The following is a 15035-nucleotide window of genomic DNA, read 5'->3' as shown; positions in this document are numbered from 1 at the left end:
GGAAAGGAGAGACACTAGTTTTCTCTACATTGCTCGCGTTCGTGTCGGACACGGTCAGTCAAAGTTTTGAGGTAGTCGTCGATGTCGTCGACCATTTCTTCTCTTCTTTGCATGGTTAAACGCGTCTAGTTCATATCTACCTAATGCGTCTGGTCTCGCCTCATGCAGTTCTTTGTGGACGTCGATCTCATCTCGGCACCCCGCAGGCCACCTCCTCCGTGCCATCGATGTAGAGCTCCGTTTAAAAATCTATTCCTACCCGTGTATTGCCCCTTGTATCAGCGCCACGGCCCACTTGTCATTCGATATACCGAAGCCCCACTCGTGCGCGTTTTGGTCGTGGATACGAGCGATGCTTACGGTCAAACAAAGATGGATGGTCTGACGTGTCTTTGTGGGCTCTGCGTGGCCCCACTAGTCAGAAGATAACGGTCAACCGTCGGGCAACCGGCCGTTAGAGCACCTGTGATGGTTTCAGACAAGGTCTTGGGGAAAACTGAGGAAAAACTAAGGAGCTGGGGAAAACTGAGCACAACTAAGGAACCGAGGGCACGAAAATAGAAATCCCTTGATTTAATGCAGGAATGATAAGTATAGTACTTTTGCGGTAAACTGATATAAAATAATCCAAATGACATGAGCAAGGGTGAACTTGCCTGGTGAGCGCGAGATAGTGCAGTTTGATGTGCTGGATGGAACCTGGACCTTTGGTTCTGTAAAGAAGCATCATTGTCTGGTAAGGACAATGTTATAAAATCCAAATGATGCATGCATGGGTGTATTATTTCATGTTGAATCCCTTACCCCTGATTTACGATTTAGGGATGAGTTAAGGGCCTTTGGCAGTAATTTATAAATTCTTTAAATCCTTTGAACATTGATTCCTTTTCTAAAAAGAAAAGGATTAAAGAGTAATGGAAATTTTCCTTTGGAAAATATTGATTTCAAATAAAGAATTTGAAAAATAGAGTTTTCCTCATTTTTGGAAATAAAAGGAATTTTGGAATATTAAGATATTTCCTTTTTGGAAAATCTTAAATCTTTAAAAGAAAATACTTGGAGTAATAGAATTCCTTTTGAGAACATTTGAATAACAAATATTTGAATCAATTTGGAATTTTCCTTGATTTTAAATCCAAGGAAAATTGCAAATTTAAAATTCCAAGTTCATTATTAAATTCAAAAATTTAAAATTTTGAACTTTTGTTGTAAATTCTATTTCTTATTTTATTCTTGTTAAGAATAATTTCTTATTCACCAATCCTATTTTTCTTGGATTTTTAGAGGTATTTATCAATATTTAAAATTTGGTAGAATTCATAGATTATTTTAAAATGGAAAAGACCTAAATACCCCTCTCTGGCCCAACTGGGCCAGCCCACTAAGAAGTCCATTTGGCCAGCCCACCTAGGCTTCCCAAAACGGTTCGGTGGGCACCGAACTCATCGGCCCACCTCCACTCGTCTCTCTCTCACTCGCTCGCAAACCCTAACCTCCTGCGACCCCGAGGCGATGTCGCCACCTCCATGGCTGCCGCCTTGCTCCGGCCAACTCCGGCGGTGCTAGGGTTCGCCATGGGTCTTAATCGATGCAGCGCGCGATGGTGCATCTTCTCATCCGTGTCGATCTGACTCCTTCTTCCTCGACGGATCATGTGCGTGCTCGACACCCGCAGACGTCGACGGATCCTCGGCGATCTCCGCCGATCTGCACCTCCTCGCCATGTCTGGGCGTTCGCCGCCTCCCACGCTGGCGTGCGTGGTCTGGCACTGGCCTGGCAGCGGTCTGGCGCCGCCGTGGCTGGCCGTGCCACCGTGCTGCCATGTTTGCCTCCACGATCTTTGGCAGGTAACCTCCTCCTCTTCTTCTGCTACCTCCTTTACTCCATCCTCCTCGTCTACTTGAGCTGTGCCTATTGCTCCCTATGCATATGTTGCCGATGCTGTGCTGGCTATGCTGCTGTGTTGGCTGTGCTGGCTGTGCTGCTGTGCTCTTCGCCTAATCCTACTGATGCCATGATCTAGCCTATACATTTCTACTAGTGCTATGCTATTGCCTGTGTAGTTCTTGTTGTTCAGTGGCTTACTGGTCTTTGTTCGTATGCTTACTGGTCCTTGTTCATATATTCTATCCAGTTGTGCTCCTCTGCTATGCAATTGCTTGCTAACGGCCTTGCTAAAATTTGTGCCCGAAATACGTCGGCGCGGACACTTCGCGGCCAGCACACGCTGATACGTCTCCGACGTATCGATAATTTCTTATGTTCCATGCCACATTATTGATGATATCTACATGTTTTATGCATACTTTATGTCATATTTATGCATTTTCCGGCACTAACCTATTAATGAGATGCCGAAGAGCCACTTCTGTTGTTTCTGCTGTTTTTGGTTTCAGAAATCCTAGTAAGGAAATATTCTCGGAATTGGACGAAATCAACGCCCAGGGGCCTATTTTGCCACGAAGCTTCCAGAAGATCGAAGAGAAGACGAAGTGGGGCCACGGGGCGCCGCCACACTAGGGCGGCGCGGCCCAAGGGGGGCCCGCGCGGCGCTAGCGTGTGGGGCCCCCGTGACCCCTCCGAGGCTGCCCTTCCGCCTACATATAGTCTTCGTCGCGAAACCCCCGAGCATCGAGAGCCACGATACGGAAAACCTTCCGGAGACGCCGCCGCCGCCAATCCCATCTCGGGGGATTCAGGAGATCGCCTCCGACACCCCGCCGGAGAGGGGAATCATCTCCCGGAGGACTCTTCACCGCCATGGTCGCCTCCGGAGTGATGAGTGAGTAGTTCACCCCCGGACTATGGGTCCATAGCAGTAGCTAGATGGTCGTCTTCTCCTCATGTGCTTCATTGTCGGATCTTGTGAGCTTCCTAACATGATCAAGATCATCTATCTGTAATGCTATATGTTGTGTTTGTCGGGATCCGATGGATAGAGAATACCATGTTATGTTGATTATCAATCTGCTACCTATGTGTTGTTTATGATCTTGCATGCTCTCCGTTATTAGTAGAGGCTCTGGCCAAGTTTTTACTCTTAACTCCAAGAGGGAGTATTTATGCTCGATAGTGGGTTCATGCCTCCATTAAATCTGGGACAAGTGACGGAAAGTTCTAAGGTTGTGGATGTGCTGTTGCCACTAGGGATAAAACATTGATGCTATGTCCGAGGATGTAGTTATTGATTACATTATGCACCATACTTAATGCAATTGTCTCGTTGTTTGCAACTTAATACTCGGAAGGGGTTCGGATGATAACCTCGAAGGTGGACTTTTTAGGCATAGATGCATGTCTGGATAGCGGTCTATGTACTTTGTCGTAATGCCCAATTAAATCTCACTATACTTATCATATCATGTATGTGCATTGTCATGTCCTCTCTATTTGTCAATTGCCCGACCGTAATTTGTTCACCCAACATGCTATTTATCTTATGGGAGAGACACCTCTAGTGAACTCGTGGACCCCCGTCCATTCTTTTACATTGAATACAATCTACTCGCAATACTTGTTCTACTCGTTTTCTCGCAAACAATCATCATCCACACTATACATCTAATCCTTTGTTACAGCAAGCCGGTGAGATTGACAACCTCACCGTTTCGTTGGGGCAAAGTACTTTGGTTGTGTTGTGCAGGTTCCACGTTGGCGCCGGAATCCCTGGTGTTGCGCCGCACTACATCCCGCTGCCATCAACCTTCAACGTGCTTGTTGGCTCCTACTGGTTCGATAAATCTTGGTTTCTTACTGAGGGAAAACTTGCCGCTGTACGCATCACACCTTCCTCTTGGGGTTCCCAACGGACGCGTGCTGTACGCGTATCAAGCTCTTTTTCTGGCGCCGTTGCCGGGGATCTGAAGAAAAGTTACACCACAAAGATTTCTAACTCCCACGTCAACTACACGCCAGCAGCTCTTTTTCTGGCGCCGTTGCCGGGGAGATCAAGACACGCTGCAAGGGGAGTCTCCACAATCCAATCTCTTTACTTTGTTTTTGTCTTGCTTTATTTTATTTACTGCTTTGTTTGCTGCATTATATCAAAATACAAAAAAAATTAGTTGCTAGCTTTACTTTATTTGCTGTCTTGCACTCTATATCAAAAACACACAAAAAATTAGTTACTTGCATTTATTTTATCTAGTTTGCTTTATTTACTACTGCTAAAATGGCTACTCCTGAAAATACTAAGTTGTGTGACTTCACAACCACAAACAATAATGATTTCTTATGCACACCTATTGCTCCACCTGCTACTACAGCAGAATTCTTTGAAATTAAACCTGCTTTACTGAATCTTGTTATGCAAGAGTAATTTCCTGGTGTTAGTTCTGATGATGCTGTTGCCCATCTCAATAATTTTGTTGAATTGTGTGAAATGCAAAAGTATAAAGATGTAGATGGTGACATTATAAAATTAAAATTGTTTCCTTTCTCATTAAGAGGAAGAGCTAAAGATTGGTTGCTATCTCTCGCCTAAGAATAGTATTGATTCATGGACTAAATGCAAGGATGCTTTTATTGGTAGATATTATCCCCCTGCTAAAATTATATCTTTGAGGAGTAGCATAATGAATTTTAAACAATTGGATAATGAGCATGTTGCACAAGCTTGGGAAAGAATGAAATCTTTGGTTAAAAATTGCCCAACCCATGGACTGACTACTTGGATGATCATCCAAACCTTTTATACAGGACTGAACTTTTCTTCGTGGAACCTATTGGATTCAGCTGCTGGAGGTACCTTTATGTCCATCACTCTTGGTGAAGCAACAAAGCTTCTTGATAATATGATGATCAATTACTCTGAATGGCACACGGAAAGAGCTCCACAAGGTAAGAAGGTAAATTCTGTCGAAGAAACCTCTTCCTTGAGTGATAAGATTGATGCTATTATGTCTATGCTTGTGATTGATAGGACTAATGCTGATCCTAATAATGTTCCGTTAGCTTCATTGGTTGCCCAAGAAGAACATGTTGATGTAAACTTCATTAAAAATAATAATTTCAACAACAATGCTTATCGGAACAATTCTAGTAACAACTATAGGCCATATCCTTATAATAATGGTAACGGTTATGGTAATTCTTATGGGAATTCTTACAACAATAATAAAAACACACCCCCTGGACTTGAAGCTATGCTTAAAGAATTTATTAGTACACAAACTGCTTTTAACAAATCTGTTGAGGAAAAGCTCAATAAAATTGATATTCTCGCTTCTAAGGTTGATAGTCTTGTCTCTGATGTTGATCTTTTGAAATCGAAAGTTATGCCTAATAAGGATATTGAAAATAAAATTGTTACTACAGCAAATGCTATCCAAGTTAGAATTAATGAGAATATAAGATTGATGGCCGAATTGCATGCTAGGTGGGAAAGAGAAGAAAATGAAAAACTAGCTAAAGAGAATAATGTAGCTAAAGTTTGGACTATTACCACCACTAGTAATGTTAATGATTCACATGTTGCTGCACCTCCTACTATCAATGGTAAAATAATTTGTGTTGGCAATATTACTACTCCTAGTGCAAAGCGTGCAAAATTGCCTGAAACTGCTAAAACTGCTGAAACTGCCTGTGATAAAACTGCTGAAATTTTTCCAACATTGGGGATGATGATCCCATTGCTTTAGATTATAATGGTTTGGATTTTTATGATTGCCACATCTCTGAAGTTATAAAGTTCTTACAAAAACTTGCTAAGAGTCCTAATGCTAGTGCTATAAACTTGGCTTTCACAAAACATATTACAAATGCTCTCATAAAAGCTAGAGAAGAGAAACTAAAACTTGAAACTTCTATTCCTAGAAAGCTAGAGGATGGTTGGGAGCCCATCATTAAGATGAAGGTCAATGACTTTGATTGTAATGCTTTATGTGATCTTGGTGCAAGTATTTCCGTTATGCCTAAGAAAATCTATAATATGCTTGACTTGCCACCATTGAAAAATTGTTATTTGGATGTTAATCTTGTTGATGATGCTATAAAGAAACCTTTGGGGAGAGTTGATAATGTTCGCATTACCGTTAACAATAACCTTGTCCCCGTTGATTTTGTTGTCTTGGATATTGAATGCAATGCATCTTGTCCCATTATATTGGGAAGACCTTTTCTTCGAACTGTTGGAGCTACCATTGATATGAAGGAAGGTAATATTAAATATCAATTTCCTCTCAAGAAAGGTATGGAACACTTCCCTAGAAAGAGAATGAAGTTACCTTTTGATTCTATTATTAGAACAAGTTATGATGTTGATACTTCGTCTCTTGATAATACTTGATATACACTTTCTGCGCCTAGCTGAAAGGCGTTAAAGAAAAGCGCTTATGGGAGACCCATGTTTTTATTACAGTATTTTTATTTTATATTTGAGTCTTGGAAGTTGTTTAATACTGTAGCAACCTCTCCTTATCTTAGTTTTGTGCATTGTTGTGCCAAGTAAAGTCTTTGATAGTAAGGTTCATACTAGATTTGGATTACTGCGCAGAAACAGATTTCTTTGCTGTCACGAATTTCGACCTGCGGTGGCTCAGAAAATTATGCCAATTTACGTGAGTGATCCTCAGATATGTACGCAACTTTCATTAAATTTGGGCATTTTCATTTGAGCAAGTCTGGTGCCTCAATAAAATCCATCTTTACGGACTGTTCTGTTTTGACAGATTCTGCCTTTTATTTCGCATTGCCTCTTTTGCTATGATGGATGAATTTCTTTGTTCCATTAATGTCCAAGTAGCTTTGTGCAATGTCCGGAAGTGTTAAGAATGATTATGTCACCTCTGAACATGTGAATTTTTATTATGCACTAACCCTCTAATGAGTTGTTTCGAGTTTGGTGTGGAGGAAGTTTTCAAGGATCAAGAGAGGAGGATGATACAATATGATCAAGGAGAGTGAAAGCTCTAAGCTTGGGGATGCCCCGGTGGTTCACCCCTGCATATTTTAAGAAGACTCAAGCGTCTAAGATTGGGGATGCCCAAGGCATCCCCTTCTTCATCGACAACATTATCAGTTTCCTCCCCTGAAACTATATTTTTATTCCATCATATCTTATGTGCTTTACTTGGAGCGTCTGTTTGTTTTTGTTTTTGTTTTAATAAAATGGATCCTAGCATTCATTGTGTGGGAGAGACACGCTCCGCTGTTGCTATATGGACAAATATGTCCTTAGGCTTTACTCATAGTATTCATGGCGAAGGTTGAATCTTCTTCGTTAAATTGTTATATGGTTGGAATCGGGAAATGCTACATGTAGTAATTCTAAAATGTCTTGAATAATTTGATACTTGGCAATTGTTGTGCTCATGTTTAAGCTCTTGCATCATATACTTTGCACCCATTAATGAAGAAATACAAAGAGCTTGCTAAAATTTGGTTTGCATATTTGGTCTCTCTAAAGTCTAGATAATTCTAGTATTGAGTTTTGAACAACAAGGAAGATGGTGTAGAGTCTTATAATGTTTCAATTTTTCCCTCTAGGGCTGGGAACTCGTGAATAAAAGTTGGCCCAAAGGCCAACCACCATGCCATTTGTGTCCACCATACCTACCTACTACATGGTATTTCTCCGCCATTCCAAAGTAAATTGCTTGAGTGCTACCTTTAAAATTTCCATTCTTTACCTTTGCAATATATAGCTCATGGGACAAATAGCTTAAAAACTATTGTGGTATTGAATATGTACTTATGCACTTTATCTCTTATTAAGTTGCTTGTTGTGCGATAACCATGTTCCTGGGGACGCCATCAACTACCCTTTGTTGAATATCATGTGAGTTGCTATGCATGTTCGTCTTGTCTGAAGTAAGGGAGATTTACCACTCATTTAATGGTTAGAGCATGCATAATGTTATAGAAGAACATTGGGCCGCTAACTAAAGCCATGAATCATGGTGGAAGTTTCAGTTTTGGACATATATCCTCAATCTCATATGAGAACATTAATTGTTGCTACATGCTTATGCATTAAAGAGGAGTCCATTATCTCGTTGTCTATGTTGTCCCTGTATGGATGTCTAAGTTGAGAATAATCAAAAGCGAGAAATCCAAATGCGAGCTTTCTCCTTAGACCTTTGTACAGAGCGGCATAGAGGTACCCCTTTGTGACACTTGGTTAAAACATGTGTATTGCGATAATCCCGGTAATCCAAGCTAATTAGGACAAGGTGTGGGCACTATTAGTATACTATGCATGAGGCTTGCAACTTTTAAGATATAATTTACATGATACATATGCTTTATTACTACCGTTGACAAAACTGTTTCTTGTTTTCAAAACTAAATCTCTAGCACAAATATAGCAATCAATGCTTCCCTCTGCGAAGGGCCTTTCTTTTACTTTTATGTTGAGTCAGTTCACCTATTTCTCACCACCTCAAGAAGCAAACACTTGTGTGAACTGTGCATTGATTCCTACATACTTGCATATTGCACTTGTTATACTTTACATTGACAATATCCATGAGATATACATGTTATAAATTGAAAGCAACCGCTGAAACTTAATCTTCCGTTGTGTTGTTTCAATATCTTTACTTTGATTTATTGCTTTATGAGTTAACTCTTATGCAAGACTTATTGATGCTTGTCTTGAAAGTACTATTCATGAAAAGTCTTTGCTTTATGATTCATTTGTTTACTCATGTCATTACCATTGTTTTGATCGCTGCATTCATTACATATGCTTACAATAGTATGATCAAGGTTATGATGGCATGTCACTCCGTAAATTATCTTTGTTATCGTTTACTCGCTCGGGACGAGCAGAACTAAGCTTGGGGATGCCGATACGTCTCCGACGTATCGATAATTTCTTATGTTCCATGCCACATTATTGATGATATCTACATGTTTTATGCATACTTTATGTCATATTTATGCATTTTCCAGGCACTAACCTATTAACGAGATGCCGAAGAGCCACTTGTCTGTTTTCTCGCTGTTTTTGGTTTCAGAAATCCTAGTAAGGAAATATTCTCGGAATTGGACGAAATCAACGCCCAGGGGCCTATTTTGCCATGAAGCTTCCAGAAGACCGAAGAGAAGATGAAGTGGGGCCACGGGGCGCCGCCATAGGGCGGCGCGGCCCTAGCGTGTGGGGCCCCCGTGACCCCTCCGAGGCTGCCCTTCCGCCTACATATAGTCTTCGTCGCGAAACCCCCAGTACCGAGAGCCACGATACGGAAAACCTTCCAGAGACGCCGCCGCCGCCAATCCCATCTCGGGGGATTCGGGAGATCGCCTCCGACACCTCGCCGGAGAGGGGAATCATCTCCCGGAGGACTCTTCACCGCCATGGTCGCCTCCGGAGTGATGAGTGAGTAGTTCACCCCTGGACTATGGGTCCATAGCAGTAGCTAGATGGTCGTCTTCTCCTCATGTGCTTCATTGTCGGATCTTGTGAGCTTCCTAACATGATCAAGATCATCTATCTGTAATTCTATATGTTGTGTTTGTCGGGATCCGATGGATAGAGAATACCATGTTATGTTGATTATCAATCTGCTACCTATGTGTTGTTTATGATCTTGCATGCTCTCCGTTATTAGTAGAGGCTGCGGCCAAGTTTTTACTCTTAACTCCAAGAGGGAGTATTTATGCTCGATAGTGGGTTCATGCCTCCATTAAATCTGGGACGAGTGACGGAAAGTTCTAAGGTTGTGGATGTGTTGTTGCCACTAGGGATAAAACATTGATGCTATGTCCGAGGATGTAGTTATTGATTACATTACGCACCATACTTAATGCAATTGTCCGTTGTTTGCAACTTAATACTGGAAGGGGTTCGGATGATAACCCGAAGGTGGACTTTTTAGGCATAGATGCATGCCGGATAGCGGTCTATGTACTTTGTCGTAATGCCCAATTAAATCTCACTATACTTATCATATCATGTATGTGCATTGTCATGCCCTCTCTATTTGTCAATTGCCCGACCGTAATTTGTTCACCCAACATGCTATTTATCTTATGGGAGAGACACCTCTAGTGAACCGTGGACCCCGGTCCATTCTTTTACATTGAATACAATCTACTCGCAATACTTGTTCTACTGTTTTCTCGCAAACAATCATCATCCACACTATACATCTAATCCTTTGTTACAGCAAGCCGGTGAGATTGACAACCTCGCCGTTTCGTTGGGGCAAAGTACTTTGGTTGTGTTGTGCAGGTTCCACGTTGGCGCCGGAATCCCTGGTGTTGCGCCGCACTACATCCCGCCGCCATCAACCTTCGACGTGCTTCTTGGCTCCTACTGGTTCGATAAACCTTGGTTTCTTACTGAGGGAAAACTTGCCGATGTACGCATCACACCTTCCTCTTGGGGTTCCCAACGGACGCGTGCTGTACGCGTATCAAGCTCTTTTTCTTGGCTCCTACTGGTTCGATAAACCTTGGTTTCTTACTGAGGGAAAACTTGCCGCTGTACGCATCACACCTTCCTCTTGGGGTTCCCAACGGACGCGTGCTGTACGCGTATCACACGCGCCCACGGCATTCTCCCTCAAACCCGCCTACCAGTGATTGTGCATGCTTCATCTTCTGCATGCTACTACTGACGCATGCGACGCTTGCGCATCCCTGATGACCCACAAGTATAGGGGGTGTATCGTAGTATCTTCGATAACTAAGAATGTCGATCCCAACGAGGAGCAGAAGGTGTTGACAAGCAGTTTCGATGAAGGATTCACTGTAAATGCTCACAGACAAGTATTCAGGGGGTTTTGATGTAACGGATGAATAAAGTACGAGTAAGTAAAGTGCGAGAGTAATAATTGCAGCGAGTGGCCCAATCCTTTTTAGCACAAAGGACAAACCGGTTTGTTTACTTATAATAACCAAACGTTCTCGAGGACACACGGGATTTTAGTCTAGTGCTTTCGTTACATACGGCTAATTAATCTTCATTGTTTTGATAAGTGTTGTGTGGGTGAACCTATGCTAATGTACCGCCCTTCCTAGGAGTAATACATACTTGTGATTATACCCCTTGCAAGCATCCACAACTACAAGAAAGTAATTAAGATAAATCTAACCACAGCCTTAAACTCTGAGATCCTGCTATCCCTCCTGCATCGATATACCAACGGGGACTCAGGTTTCTGTCACTCCGGCAACCCCGCAATTGGAAAACGAGTACAAGATGCATTCCCCTAGGCCCATAAAGGTGAAGTGTCGTGTAGTCGACGTTCACACGACACCACTAGAAGAATAACACCACAACTTAAATATCATAACATTGAATATTACTCAACCATACTTCACTACTAACATTTAGACTTCACCCATGTCCTCAAGAACTAAACGAACTACTCACGAGACATCATATGGAACATGATCAGAGGTGATATGATGATGAATAACAATCTGAACATAAACCTTGGTTCAACGGTTTCACTCAATAGCATCAATAACAAGTAGAAATCAACACCGGGAGAGTTTCCCCTATCAAACAATCAAGATCAAACCCAAATTGTTACAGCGGTGACGGCGTGCAGCGGTGGAGACGGCGGTGATGATGATGAAGATGATGATGATGGTGATGGAGATGATGTCCAGCTCGATGACGGTGACGATGGCATCGATTTCCCCCTCCGGGAGGAATTTCCCGGTGGATCTCAGCCTGCCTGGAGAGCTCTTTTCTCTCCGGTGTTCTCCGCCCCGCAGAGGCGGCCGTGGCTCTTCGCGATGTACCCCCGTAGCTTAGGTTTTCGGGACGAAGGCGTACGCGAAGAAAAGGAGGCGAGAGGGGGCCGTGGGCCCCCTCCTCACAGGGCGGCGCGGCCGGGCCTTGGGCCGCGCCGGCCTATGGGGTGGGCCCACCTCGGGTCCCCTCGGCTCCCCCTTCGGCTCCCTTCGTCTTCCGGAAAAATAGGATTTTTCATATAATTTCCGTCAACCGTTGATCTTCCGAAATATTGCATTCCGACGGCGCTTTTTCCAGCGGAATCCTGACTCCGGTGCGCGATCCTCCAATAATCATGAAACATGCAAAATAGATGAAATAACATAAGTATTATCTCCAAATATGAAATATATCAATGAATAACAGCAAATTATGATATAAAATAGTGATGCAAATTGGACGTATCAATCCCCGCTAGGCTTTAAAGGCGAGGGAGCGTTCCGGCCTTTTAAGAGGAGCAAGTCGGCTTCGTTCTGGCCACTCCTTCGCCAAAAGCCAACGCCACCGCCCACGTCCAAAAACTCGCCGAGCACCAGCGCCACCATGGGAAAGGGATGGCCGTCCCACGGCACCACAACCAATCTTGTACCATCCCTAGCCATGGGCACCTCCGGTCTTTTTGGACCCCATCGCCACCGAGGAGGATGAGTAGCCATCCATGGAGCTACCATAGTTAGGGTTTTAGTTTAGTTTTCCTTTTTTCAGCATTATGTAAATTAGTTGGTATTGAATTCCACTTTTTACCCTATAGTTGCGCATTTGTGACACATATTACCCATTTAGTGCAACTTTTACAAAAATATCTTATATATGAGTTTTTAAACATGGTTTTAACTAAATTTAGCATTTTGTTTGTTTTTTGTAGATAGGACCAGCGTATTTCGTCGATGTGGTGCGACAAAATATATAAATATCGGAGGTCATCATCTACAATTATGTACAAACTTCTTTTATCCAATTGTTCCATTCCTCGTCCCCATACTGATATTTTTGAAAGTAGGTAATCACCTCACAGCTTGCCCATTGAATACGCACCAGAAATCGAGGGTCCAAATGTTCTAAAATGCATAATCTAGATGATTTTTTATTCAACGGAACAATTAGTGTCACAAATGTAGAACTACGGGGTAAAAAATGGAATTTACTCTAAAAATTGTTGTTGGAGAAAAAACGCATTAGGTCGCTAGGAAGCTCCCAATCCAAACGGACAACTGCCAAAAAATGTCCATTTTCATGTCCCTAACATGACCCAAACGGTTAGACTGCCCTTGCCAATGAATCGCTCGGACGCTGAGGAGCGGGTACAAATCCCGGCCAAGCCGCCCGGGAACTGTTGTGGAACAACGCCGGACTAACGGCCACTTTACCGAGAATGTGATCCTGTCGTAACCCCTACCATTAGAGCATCTGCAGTAACCACTTCACATCCATCTAAGGGCATCTTCAACGGGGCGATTCATCTCGCGCCCGCACGTCCGGATGGGTCCAGCCGAACAAGAACGCGGCCCAGCGTGCGGACCCATCCCTAAAACGGATGGCCGCGGCGTCCGGGACGATCTAAACCCGGCCCAAATCTGGAACAAGTTTGCGTGGCCGCGGACGCTGATGGCTGGCCGCTCGCGTCCGCCCCTTGTCCACCCCTGGCTCGCGTGTCATAGACATGAATAAGGTTTTTCATTAAAAAGAACTCATTACATGTTTTTTTAGTCTACTACTTGATAACGCGTAAAGTACACGCCCGTTGGGAACCCTAAGTGGAAGGTGTGATGCGTACAGCAGCAAGTTTCCCTCAGTAAGAAACCAAGGTTTATCGAACCAGTAGGAGTCAAGAAGCACGTCGAAGGTTGATGGCGGCGGGATGTAGTGCGGCGCAACACCAGGGATTCCGGCGCCAACGTGGAACCTGCACAACACAACCAAAGTACTTTGCCCCAACGAAACAGTGAGGTTGTCAATCTCACCGGCTTGCTGTAACAAAGGATTAGATGTATAGTGTGGATGATGATTGTTTGCAAAAACAATAAAAAACAATAGCAGCAGATTTGTATTTCAGATGTAAAGAATAGGACCAGGGTCCACAGTTCACTAGAGGTGTCTCTCCCATAAGATAAATAGCATGTTGGGTGAACAAATTACAGTCGGGCAATTGACAAATAGAGAGGGCATGACAATGCACATACATGATATGATGAGTATTGTGAGATTTAATTGGGCATTACGACAAAGTACATAGACCGCTATCCAGCATGCATCTATGCCTAAAAAGTCCACCTTCAGGTTATCATCCGAACCCCTTCCAGTATTAAGTTGCAAAACAACAGACAATTGCATTAAGTATGGTGCGTAATGTAATCAATAACTACATCCTCGGACATAGCATCAATGTTTTATCCCTAGTGGCAACAGCACATCCACAACCTTAGAACTTTATATCCTCTGTCCCAGATTTAATGGAGGCATGAACCCACTATCGAGCATAAATACTCCCTCTTGGAGTTAAGAGTAAAAACTTGGCCAGAGCCTCTACTAATAACGGAGAGCATGCAAGATCATAAACAACACATAGGTAATAGATTGATAATCAACATAACATAGTATTCTCTATCCATCGGATCCCGACAAACACAACATATAGAATTACAGATAGATGAACTTGATCATGTTAGGCAGCTCACAAGATCCGACAATGAAGCACATGAGGAGAAGACAACCATCTAGCTACTGCTATGGACCCATAGTCCAGGGGTGAACTACTCACTCATCACTCCGGAGGCGACCATGGCGGTGAAGAGTCCTCCGGGAGATGAATCCCCTCTCCGGCAGGGTGCCGGAGGTGGTCTCCAGAATCCCCCGAGATGGGATTGGCGGCGGCGGCGTCACAGTAAGGTTTTCCGTATCGTGGCTCTCGGTACTGGGGGTTTCGCGACGAAGGCTATTTGTCGGCGGAAGGGCAGGTAAAGGGGCGACGCGAGGGGCCCACACGACAGGGTCGCGCGGCCAGGGCCCAGGCCGCACCGCCCTGGCGTGTCGCCGCCTCGTCGCCCCACTTCGTTACGTCTTCGGTCCTCTGGAAGCTTCGTGCAAAAATAGGACCCTGGGCGTTGATTTCGTCCAATTCCGAGAATATTTCCTTTGTAGGATTTCTGAAACCAAAAACAGCAACTGGCTCTTCGGCATCTCGTTAATAGGTTAGTGCCGGAAAATGCATAAATACGACATATAATGTGTATAAAACATGTAGATATCATCAATAATGTGGCATGGAACATAAGAAATTATCGATACGTCGGAGACGTATCACTACTTCTATCCTAATACGTACGGGGTCGGCGGCCTCCCCAG

Source organism: Lolium rigidum, chromosome 2, assembly GCF_022539505.1.
Source record: "Lolium rigidum isolate FL_2022 chromosome 2, APGP_CSIRO_Lrig_0.1, whole genome shotgun sequence".
In the NCBI taxonomy this organism is placed as follows: Eukaryota; Viridiplantae; Streptophyta; class Magnoliopsida; order Poales; family Poaceae; genus Lolium; species Lolium rigidum.
Note: the sequence above shows the minus strand (reverse complement) of the source record.